This window comes from Haemaphysalis longicornis, unplaced genomic scaffold, assembly GCF_048455015.1.
Source record: "Haemaphysalis longicornis isolate Haplotype H1 unplaced genomic scaffold, Haemaphysalis longicornis Haplotype H1 scaffold_4, whole genome shotgun sequence".
NCBI classification, from domain to species: domain Eukaryota; kingdom Metazoa; phylum Arthropoda; class Arachnida; order Ixodida; family Ixodidae; genus Haemaphysalis; species Haemaphysalis longicornis.
Genome location: NW_027526361.1, coordinates 57,715,402 through 57,727,825, shown reverse-complemented (window position 1 = coordinate 57,727,825; position 12,424 = coordinate 57,715,402). Strand labels below are relative to the sequence as shown.

General features: G+C 46.0%; 1 long non-coding RNA gene across 1 annotated transcript; it reads right to left on the bottom strand.

The window, feature by feature from the left end:
* Nucleotides 1-1,242: 1,242 nt before the first annotated feature.
* On the bottom strand, nucleotides 1,243-5,650 carry LOC144178749 (uncharacterized). Its single transcript, XR_013324058.1, has 3 exons — nucleotides 5,381-5,650; nucleotides 4,224-4,500; nucleotides 1,243-1,408 (listed from the first exon to the last, which is right to left on the bottom strand). It is a non-coding gene; the product is annotated as an uncharacterized LOC144178749 (long non-coding RNA).
* Nucleotides 5,651-12,424: the final 6,774 nt, after the last annotated feature.

Sequence of the window (12,424 nt, the reverse complement as noted above, 5' to 3'; positions counted from 1 at the left end):
GGGAAAGAAAAATGACCCAGCGGGAAAGAACAGAAGGGACGCGCACACAAAGCACGGAGTCGCACAAACGACACGTGCACGAGAGAGACGTAAGTGATGGTGTCCGGACGCTGTTTGACCCACATTGCAGCCCTGTGCAGTGCTGCGTGAAGCGGCCGCCGCGCCCGCTTCGCGAAAATCCCCGGCGTCCTTAGTTAGGTGCACTGGCGGAACTAGGTACTCCGCCATTTCAGGACGAAGATTAACTCTGAACGTACTCCATTCACATCTTGCAAAACTGAAGTGCCCGTCTGAGAGCCCACCCTTACAAAAATGATTGTTGAGTTTCATAAGAAATTTTGTTGAATTCACTCAACAAACATTGTTGAGTATCCAAAGAATTTCTGTTGAGATTGTGTTGAGGATTTGTTGAGTTTTTCAGGAAAAGTGGCCACCGTGGTTTCATTGATTTTCCGTTGAATTTCTTACGTTGAATTCCCATTGAGTTTCTGTTGCCTTTCCGTTGAGTCTCCACTGAATTTCGTATTGATATTTTGTCGAGGTTTTTATGAGTGCCCAATGTGTTTCTGTTGATATTTTGTTGAGATTTTTACGAGTGCCGCATGCGTTTCTGTTGATATTTTGTTGAGATTTTTACGAGTGCCCCATGCGTTTCTGTTGATATGTTGTTGAGTTTTACACGAATGCTCAATGTGTTTCTGCTGCGATTTCTTTCAAAGGTTTTTGCGATCATTGTAGGTTGAACAAGAATCTACATTTTATCGCACCACCAATACACGAGTTTATGGTGTGGCAGTAGTGCATGTCATGTGACTAAAAATTCTGCCTCATGCAGACATGCAAAAAGAAAAACAAGGTGTTCAGCGTGCACTTTTTATTTTATTTCCCGATTCAAAAGCGATGATAGGTTATTTTTTATGTAACCGGCGCTCACACCTGGAAACTTGTGGCCCGTGTAGCCTGCAAGAGATAGAATGAATTCATGATTTACTATAAAAAATGAAAACGTGTTCAGCAAGTTCTCAGAATTAGTAATAAAAGTGTGCAAAAATAGACACTTTCCCAAAAAGCATAAAAGGGATGCACTGATCTCACTGTGCACATGAAGAAAAACGGGTGATTAGCTACAAGTTGACAAAGATGACAGCTTTGTTCTTGGCACTCTAAATGCAAATCATGTGCACTCACCGACCACAGCCTTCACCCGCACCTGGTCCAATCTTGGCTTTGTAGAAGCGTCGCCCTGGGCTTTGCCTTTCCCTCCAAAGAGAGTTTTCCCCTTGAGCTCCTCCGCAGTGAAGACATGGCGCAAAAGAGCCCTGGCAAATTTGCCAGGGCCACTCGCACACGCATGCACCAGCTGATCCAGGTACCCCTTCTCAATTAGCACACCGCCCCCAATGTCAACCTGCGAGCAGAAAATAAAACCGAAACAGTTGAACCAACATGAACTCCAGGATCGAGACAATGAAGAGTTTGAGTACCCATGAACAATTTCTCAGAATATTACGGTAATTCATTTACAGATTTTGGCATTGATCCACTAAAAATTATTTTCGAATAGATTTACTTTAAATGTATATTTTTAGTTTTTATGGGTGAACATGCATACCTCAACATGCTTTCAGCTTGTTTAAACAAGCGTTTCAAGAATTCATTAAAGTGTTTGCCAAGTGCCCACTGCAGTACACCGTGGGTGTATTGCTTTGTGGTAGAAAGGCAAAAAAAACCATTTGGGTGCTGTTAGGTCAATCTGGATGAAAGGTTATGTGGCTAAAATAGTCGGCTGCAATGCACACAAAGTAGGCAGTACGATGCCTTGCCCTGACTCATGCAACTATCTATAAAAAACTGACCTTTTTTTAGCACCCGATTCAGCAAAATAAAATGAGCAGACTGTTATTGATTTTTTAAATTATTTAAATTGAAAAGAGTGAACCCTAGTTACAACTAGGCCAATTTGCTCCTTCATTTTTTCATTGGCTAGCAGTGCACGAGGGTCATACGCGAAATGTGGTTTGCGGCGTGGTGCGAGCAGGAACTTTTTGTGTGGCTGGTGTTCTTTCTGCAGGATTGTGGGTTTGCGAATGCCTTGTCGTAAGGAGTACCCAGCATTGTTTTTGGTTCGAAATTCCGCACTGCGCTGTTCACGCCTCCTACAACCACAGACACGAAGCAGGCTGCACGATGAATGCTAGCACAGCGAGCTAGCACAGCGTGACAATTGGACAGGTGCGGACAGCGGCTCAGATAAGGTAATTTTGCACTGTCTGTGTCATCTCCGCGCGCTGATTGCCTTATTTTTTTTTTCATTGCTTCAAATGACTGTGGCTCGAATAAGGAAAATTTATGCACTTAAAGCTGCAACGATATTTCATGTGGTGGTGGCGTGTGATAAGAGGCACTGTTTTTACTGTGCCCCCCCAGGCATGCTGCGCACTTCTTGAGGAGTACGAGAGTTTGAGAGGTGCTCTAGTGACAGTGTTCTGGTATGTTGAGCGCATGACCATCCTTCGCCTGAGCTTCCAATGCTGAGCGATTATGCACAGGATCTGGGTGGAAACGACTGCGAGGTAAGAGTGCAATAAAATTACATACAGTGGCGGTGACAGAGATTCCACCTGGGGGACAAAGATTTTCAAGTGTTTTCTTTTCAATGTAGATGAAGCATAAATTATAATTGATTGATTCTCGGGATTAATGCACCAACGCTACACAGACTGTGAGGTGAGCCATAGTAGAGGGCTCCGTATTAATTTTGACAACCTGCGCATCTTTACATGCGCCGAAATCTCGACCACATGGGCATATTTTGCAGCAGACATGATAGACAAGAATTTCCATCCTGCACTGGGCGCCACCAATTCTTTCGGACTGTGGGGCGAGCAGACGACGCTGAGTCCCACGCTGTTGCTCCGTGCCATGCATGAATATCAGACGCCCCGAACGGCATCGAAAATCGGTGTCATTTATTTGGCATTTCAGCAGCAACAAGTTTAGCAGTGCCTAAGGAGAACGTTTAATTCTTCCAAGAGGTGTCCCGTTCGCCCATCAATTCTGTTCCTAACCCGCTAAGGTGGCGGGCCAGTCCACACCACTTTGTCCTGACAGGCATTGCCTGTGAGGCCACGTTTCGTCCTGCCAGCAGGACGCCTGACCTTTTTATCCTCAATTGATGTTTATTTTCGGAATTATGGGAAAATTGCCATCATTGCCTTTTACTTGGCGATGTTCAGAAGCTACTTGTCCGGGCAGGCGTGATTACGTCGTTACTGGCTGCACCAACAATCAGCGTAAGCGCAAAGTGCTCATGCAAGAACCGTGCGAAGTGCACCATGACAAAACAAGTGTCTGCATGTGCGGAGTCTATTGGCTGCACAAATTTCCTGCGTCGCTTGAGTGTCACCGTAAATGGGTCGTCGCGCTAAATCGCAGACTTAGAGCCTGGCAAATTTGCCAGAATGAGCCCGGTGGTACGCTGCTTTTGGAAGCGCTGTTTAATCACCCTCATGCTCAATCCTTATCGCACGTTTCTGTTCTTTGGAGGTATGTTTGGTCCGTTTCATCGACAGGAAGCCATCGAAAATCAATCAGACACTTATGCTGCAGCTTGGGTACGCGAAAAATTCTCAAGTAACCCTTGTGAAAACCGTGCTGATATTCGAATGTGATATTATAAATAATTAGCAACTTGAGAGTGGATGAAATGTTCCCTGACCTAGCGTATGGTGCTTGTTAGGAAAATTTAATGGTGAAGTACCGTCCCTGATTTAAAGACTGGTGCTACCTCGGCTATCCTCCAATCACTGAGAATAGTGCCTGTCATGAGAGACTGCTAAAAAAGTGCCGAAAAAATCTACAGACTGCGGTACGTACTTTTCGGTATAGTGTGATTAATAACAGTATCATCTGAAGTAGATAATATTGTAAGCTTACTTAAAATGGAAAGTAGCTCCACACCAGTTTGTATTGCAAATTCAAAACCATATCGAAAACCTAAATGTTTGCTTGGCTTGATTACATACGGATACTTGCTTCAAAGTCAGTTCAATTTCTATTCTTGCACTTTAGCCATTGGCCCCAGATTCGCTTCAATATCCCTGCTAAGCAATGACACACTCAAAATGCACAACACTGCTTCATGAAACTGTTTCAAATAACCAGGGGCTAGAGCACTGCTAACAGGTATACATTATGACAGGTTCCAACATGAAATAACTAACCTGAAAGTACATAATCAGTGGGTGCACTGATGTGGCAGCGGTGCCTGGACCGATGCGTTGAGCAAATGCGCTGGCTTCTGAATGGGTGGTCCAAGCGGCCAGATGATGGATGAAGGATTGACTATTCCTGGCGGCAAAGCGTACCCAGCACCAAGGAAAGGCCAGGCAGTACTTGGGTACAGCAGGTGCAGTGTCAGTTGGCCACGGAGGGCCCTGGCAAAGCCTTTGAAACTGGACTGAAAGCCAGCCAGCCAACCCGGACAGCCAGCAGCAGCACCTGAAAATGCATAATCTGTGAGTGTGGTGGCACTTGATGAAATACAAGAAAAGCACACACAAACCACGAATGCTTACATTAAGCAGATTATTAATCGTTAATGAGTAACCTCCAAGGCCCTAATAAGAACATTCCCGCAACACCCAAACTGAAATTTAGGTCACAGTAATGTATTTATTAGGCACGCAGGTTCTGTGAGTGGGGTATGCCTGATATATGCAAAGCTCTCTGCTATGCTAATTTGCATGGAACGCTTGCTAGCAGCCCATATGCATCCCTAGCTTTCAATCGGAACTGGTGTGTACTAGTTGAGGCTCCTCCATTTCAATGCCTAGCTTGCCTTTGCAAGTTCGATTCTCCAATATAAATAGAGTTGAGTGGGCAGGCGCCCCTGCGAGACCACGCGCGCGCATTTCACCTTCAATTTCCACGTATGTGAATGTGAGCTTCACGAGTACGGCACGCATACCACGACGCATATCGCGGCCCGAAGACCACGAGACGGGTCGCGACGGCGGCAGCCGGTCTCGCGAGCGTAATGGCTGCGAAGCGCACTGCACGGAATTAACAGTCGCCGCAAAGGCACTGTTTGAGAGACACATAACAAACAAACGCCCCGGTGTTTAAGAGCCTTGCGTGATGTCAAATAATTAGCTGCCGCGTTCTACAGCGCGAGCATCGCAACAAAGGTCTAGCTTCAGCGTAAATTGATGCTGACGGCTGCGGAAACGGTAGACTGGTAAATCCAAGGCGCCAAACAAGTATGCTATATCGCATAGGCTCTGAGAGCAAATGAGATGGGGGTCTACCGAATAACTGACCCATAAGCACCAGAACTCGTTCCGAACAAGAACAGAAAAACAAAAAAATGCGTACTCACCCCAGCAGAAACGACGTTTCCCGCCTAAAATCCTTCTTCACGCTCGTCTTCCCCTTCAAGGACACCGACACTTTGTTCGGACGCAATGTCATCCACCTTTGACGCGCGATGATCGTTGAGGCGATGATCGTTCTTCCCGTTCCCGCGTGTTCAACACACGCGTAGGTTGGAAGGGCAATCATCACCCTATAAAGCTTTTATAACTATGATTTAAGCTTGAAATAGATAAAACTGAACAAATCGTCCCAGCTACCACTCCGCACAAAACCAACTCCATAAACAAACACACAAAAAGGGAGTGATAGTTGCCAGACTGCCATAGCAGCATTTCTGTGTTTGACGAAAATTGTTTTATTGGTAATTAACTTCCTGCTTTTAAAGTATTAAAAGTGTTTATAACTTAAATTTGAGGTTTTTAAACGCAAAAGCGAATAAAAGTAAACTAACTGACATATATACTTAAATTGTAAAGAAGGTTTTAAAGTTAGTTTTGGTTTTGTTTTCACGGCGGGTTTCTCTACAGAGGAGGTGCGAGAAAACGAACTACTTTGGGTTTAGGAAGAGGGTGGCAAACGTCGGTGTGATTGAAAGCAAGGAACAGGCGCTTACTATGGTTTTAAAAAAAGAAGAGGTAATAAAACCATCATCAGGAAAAAAAAAAAAAAAAAAAAAACGTCCGACGAGAATTCGAACCACGGACCCTCAAAATAGTAATCGAAAACGTAACCACTCCGCCATACAGGCGGGACTTGAATCGAAGTCTAAAATGATTGTATAACTACGTAAGCCGGCAATAAAAATTGTTTGTGTCTAGTCAATGCTGCATTTTTTGGAATTCTGGCAGTTCTAACGCTTGTTTCTCACGCACCGATCTTGCAGACGAGGTCACATTGTTAGTACTCCGAGCGATTGAGCCGGAGCTCCCTTATTTGACTCAAGCAAAGCTATCGCAGGTCACCCGCGATCTTTTCTTCGCAAGCCACGGTAGCCACGAAGGAAATGGCATGCGCCGTTGGAATTGTGGCGTTGGTAACGCTTGTTTGTCACGCACCGATCTTGCAGACAAGCAACATCGCGCTAAAACTACAAGCGATGTCACTCCTGGCATGTCAGGCGCATACAGCAGCGAAAACCTCTGAGTTTGTAACAAGTTGGGGATAATGCAAGGCAATATTAAAGAGACCGAAGCATGTGGTGGCGGCGACGTAATAAGTGCAGCAAACAGGTACTGCGGGCGGCAGCGACGAGCGAAAAAGATGTAACATGGGCCGCCCCCGCCGGCCTGCGCAGAAATGGAAACACGCAATCGAAAAAAACTGTCCGGCCGATTCAGTTTGTTGTTGACGAAGAGCAACCGAGGCTTCAGCAACAAACGATTGTGCTTGCCGTGGTATGAGTCAAAGCATATCTTGACATCGTTGTCGTTATGCTATCGTCCGTCTAGAAGGGAAAAATCAGAACGCAAACGTTTTCGTCTAGCGTCTATACCAGATATAGACGCTGCTGTTTAATGATATCTGGAGACAAATTTTTAGCTGGTGGTGAAGCAGCGGATATTTTGTAGTATGGACAAGTGAATTTTATGGGTTAACTGAATGGCTGAAATTGAAATATGCACTCTAGAAACATTGATAAAACAACAGTATAAACAAGAATTTGAATTTTGTTCGATCACACTGAAAGTGCAAGTTATCAGAGTTTGTACTGTACTTTACCTTGTGCTGTATCTTGTACTTTGCATGCTTCCAATGCTGACAAGGCAGAACATATATTGTCTGCGAGATGTTACACAAAGCATCAGACATGACGCGCTGATTTGTGCGATATGTGACATGTTGTAAGAATACCTTGAAGACATGTTGCAGAACGTCTAGGACTCATCGTTGAAATCTTTATATCATGAACATGTTGTTGATCTTCGACATGTTGTTTGACTCTTTACGATATCAGACCTTTATAATCTTGCAGTATATCGACATCTAGTAAAAGTCCTTATCATTAAAGACATGTCGTTATACTTATTCGACAAGTCGTTGAAATCTTTGCGATATTGGACCTTCATGATGTTGAGGACAACGAAATGTCGTTGAATTCATAAGGTGTCGACAACATGCCGTAAAAGTTATGTGATTTTCGTTGAAATCTTTGTGATATTGAAGACATCTCGAAATCGTTATGATATCATGCATGTCGTATGGATATGTTGCCATATTTTCAGCTGGGATATACGTACCGGTACAAGAAAGTGCTGAGAGTTGCATTGTGAAAGCTGGCTACCTGTACAAAATGCAACTTCCTTGAAAAATGCAACTTATTTAATACACTCACACTGCACAAAAATATGCTAAGATGCTGCCTAATTAGGCTCATACATCCAGGACAGTGGGTATTAAAGTTTTAGTGCACGTGGCTGTCCATGTCGAAGAAGCATGCAGATAGTATTTGGCATCAGTTGCTGATGACTTGCCCACAAATAATCACCATGAGTCACTGAAAATACAACAAAAAGTCAACAAGAACTCCACAATAGAAAAATCATTGTGCGGACCACAACGAAAATTCCGTTGTGTTCTCAATGTGTAAACTCAATGAACATTGAGTTTCACAAATAATCACCATGAGTCACTGAAAATACAACAAAAAGTCAACAAGAACTCCACAATAGAAAAATCATTGTGCGGACCACAACGAAAATTCCGTTGTGTTCTCAATGTGTAAACTCAATGAACATTGAGTTTCTGTTGATTTTCCGTTGAATCAATGAGAACTCAATGAAACGTCAACAGAAATTCAGAACCCATTTTTGTAAGGGCAGTCGCATTTTCATATTGTTTGAATTGATTGTATAGGGTATAACGCGCCGATGCAACGCAGGCGATGCGGAGCACCGCAGTGGAGGGCTCCGGATTAATTTTGACCACCTGGGGATCTTTAACGTGCGCCGAAATTTCGTACACACGGGCGTTTTCGCTTTTCGCCTCTATCAGCAAAGCGGCCGCCACGGCCTGGAATCGAACCCGTGTCCTCGTGCTCAGTAGCACGGCGCCTTAGCCACTAAGCCACCTCGGTGGGTGCATATTGTGTGAAGATATCGCCCTTACTTTTACTCTATTTTAAAAGCTTAATGATTTCGAAGTGACACGTTTAAACTCCGCCCGTTCATTTTATATATATATATATATATATATATATATATATATATATATATATATATATATATATATATATATTCCGGATTATCACGCAATCTCTCCTGGTAGGTCGACACCCCTGTCGTGTGAGAAACAGCTGGTTGCTCGTAGGCTGGGCTTATACAGCGCTGCGGGGAATTGGTTCGAAAGGGTCTAGCTCGGAGCAGAAATAAGCTGCAGCTCGCTATCGGCCGGCCAGCGGGAAGGGAGATACCCGAAGGGGAAGGCAAATCAGCCACAAAGGGACACGTGGGCGACGAAGGAAAAGTAAAACCAGCGAGAGTCGCGATTAGCTAGCGCGGGCTGTGTCGGCAGCTCTGTCGCTATGAATCACGTATGGGTCGCTGGCAGCGTGTAGCTGCCGGTGGATCGGGCCGAGCCACCCAGGAGCGATAAACGTACCGCTGTTCCCGGAGGCGTGGTCGATTCCTGGCTTCAGGAAGGGGAAATTCTACATCACTGGGAATCCACATTGGCCTGTGGTTCTCTGGAAAGAACAGCTCGTTTGTGCTTCGAAAAAATTAGGGGCCATTCCACTCTGCGAACGTGGTTGACCAGCGAAGCTTTTTAGTGACCCAGAAATAGCCGTTGGCGAAAGGTATGAGGAGGGAAATGAATAAACGACTACTTTCTAAATTTAATGCGAAAGCTATGAGCAAATTTTCAGAGCGAAGCTCTCAAGCAAATCGTAATTTTTTGCGTCCGCAGTTAAAAATACCAATAAATTGCGTAGCGCGCGCACGTGAACGCGGGCCTCGCGGCAACCGCCCGGCAGTTTACAAAACCAAGAAAATGCCCAGCACTCGTGTGCGCGTGCCTCGCGACGACCGCCATGCGTCTCCTGCGCACGTTTGTCAAGCCAAGCGTACCCACTTAGGGCCGTTGGCCAAGATTTCCCACCTAACGGAAGTTCAAAAACCAAGAAAATGCCGGGTGCTCGTATGTGTGTGCCTCGCGGCGACCGCCAGCGTCATCGGCCCACGTTTGCAAGCCAAGCATACCCACTTGGGAGATTGGCCAAGACTGGCAAAAAAAAAAATTCAGCTTTCGCCGTTATCGTGGCAACACTTGCTCCGAACGAGAACGACAGGTCATAGAGTACGCCCTTCCAAGGGGATGTCCAATGATTACCTCTTACAAAAAAAATGAAAGAAGCTCACACTTATAGCAACAACGATGGAGTAAAGGTCGTTCCGGCAGCAGCGAAGTAGCAAAACGGCTGCAATGGTGGACTGAAACCAACGTGGTGGTCGTGAAGGTTGCGTAAAGCTTCGCTACCTTCAAGTCTTGCGCGTTAGTGTGAGCTTCCTTCATTTTTATTACTATCGAGCCTTCCAAAGTCTTCCATACCAGCACTGGCGGAGTGAAAAAAGATTTGTACGCAAGAATGCATGTTGCTTTATCCGCACAATATTCCGCGGTTTGGCCCAGCCAAATTGTGAATTTTTAAGCGAAGCTTGTATGGCTAGGGCTCCATGTATTTTTTATGTCTGCGAACAAAAAGTCACGTGCCTCTGATGCGCGAGGCGTTAAACACAGTAAGGCGAAGGAAAACAAACGTCCCGGTGTGTTGAGCACGCGGTCACCGTCAAAGTCGCATGCAGTTCAAAACATTGATTTAGACCTCAAGCCTGCCCGTCTCATCACTTGAATATGTATTTTTTGTAGATCAAGCATCAACACGCACCATTTTCAATATGAAAAATTGTTAAAACCTCCAGCTTATCCGTGTCATTACTCGAAAATGCGTTTTGCATTTAGTTGTCAATAGGCACCGTTTTCAAGATTAGTAGAGCCTCAGAGAGATAACGAAGGTTTCTCAAAGATTTGTCGCTGTGCAACCCGCGTCGGCTGTACGTGTGTACCTTCGCACTGCCCTCTCTTTACCGGCGTTCCAAGCGCTTGCGTGTCTAATTTCCTCCGTCTCCTCGGGACAGCGGTGCCCCCGTCAAGACAAGTTGCTGTTCTCCATTTGGAATTTCACTTCTACCCGCCGCGGTGGCTCAGTGGAAGGCGTTGCGCTGCTGAGCACAAGGTCGCGGGTTCGATTCCCGGCCGCGGCGGCCGCTTTTCTGATGGAGGCGAAAAGCAAAAATGCCCGTGTGTACGAGATTTCGGCGCACGTTAAAGATCCCCAGGCGGTCAAAATTAATCCGGAGCCCTCCACTACGGCGCGCCTCATCGCCTGCGTTGCGTCGGCGCGTTAAACCCTACAATCAATCAATCAATCATTTCACTTCTCTACCCCTGTCGTGATCGGGAACCCGCATATAGTCCGGTCCCAAGCTTCGCAGGTAATCCACCGTCACGTAAGGGTACGGCCCATCATTTTTTCGTTCGATTAAAGCCGCGATGAGTTCGAGCTACTGGGTCACAATACTGTTCTAGTTTGCGGTTTCCCCCTTCGGCTTCAGCCGACAAAAGCCGGCGGATAGCCTTCTGACGTCACAAGTGCGGTAAATTAGCTGGATATTCTCCATTCTTCTCCTTGCTTTCCTTATTGTGTCGCTTACTCGAGTGAAGTATTTATTAAAGCTTCTTTCCAATTAGTCCATATTTCGGCTAAAGTTAAGGTGCATATCGCTTTAATGGTCCCTTCAACACGTACGCACTGAATACCCTGAAGAAAACACATTATCGTACAGAGACCAAGATAGTAGACGTGCATGAATTGCTTCTCAGGAAGGGGAAGCCCACTTCTAGGCTTCGGTAGCGTTCGTGACCGCGGGATCGCGAGCTCCATATACCGTATAGCGAAGACTAACGTTTAGGGATATATGTCCTGGGCCCGCAGATCACGCCCATATATATATATAGGCCACAAATCGCCGGTATTACTGGTCAATCGCTCTATCAATCCTAGTAGAAGCGACAAGATTAGACCGCGCGGGTCCCTGCTTCGATATATCGAATATCAGGCGAGGGGCGGGAACGCGAAAGTGTTCAACCATGGTTATCGCGGCGTGGGGTGCGGCCCGGCGGCGGCGGTGGTTTCCGAGCTCGTTCGGCCCGGTTAGCGAGATCGATGACGCCGAAGCTTGCTCCTGTTTGCTGATGGAGTTCCTGTGTCAGCGTACAGGCCAGCAATAATTCATCATTATCGGACAGCGCGAAATGGTGCTGCCTTCGTCGTTCATGTTGCTGCAGAAGTCACTGCAGATCCCCGGACCGCCTTCGTCGCCGTTTGGTTTTCCTGGAAGCGAACAAAAGGTCCCGCTGAAAAGTGCAATAACAAAAATACAGAGGCAATTACGCGGGTTTTTATTGGCGCTAATGCAGCGGAGTCATTACCGAAAGCAAGTACATGCTGTCTATGTGGGGGAAAAAGAAAAAGGACTCAGCAACAAGGTTCAGAACCATTCAATATACTTTCATGTGGAAACATACTTTTCATCTGAAAACGATGTCGACCTCGAGCAGAACCCAAGTTGCAAGAGGAAAAGAACCGTGCACTAGGCACTGTGAAAACTCATTGAAGGAGCTGGTAACCAGCATCATTCATAATCAAATTTTCGGAACAGATATATTGCTCCAATTTTTATTCACCCTCCCCCACAAAAAAAAAAAAAGGAGAGACTGATTGATTGTAGGGTTTAACGCGCCGACGCAACGCAGGCGGTGAGGCGCGCCGTAGTGGAGGGCTCCGGATTAATTTTGACCACCTGGGGATCTTTAACGTGCGCCGAAATCTCGTACACACGGGCGTTTTTGCTTTTCGCCTCCATCAGAAAAGCGGCCGCCGCGGCCGGGAATCGAACCCGTGACCTCGTGCTCAGCAGCGCAACGCCTTAGCCACTGAGCCACCGCGGCGGGTAAAAAAAAAAGAGAGAGACTGGGGTGGATGTGACGTGCT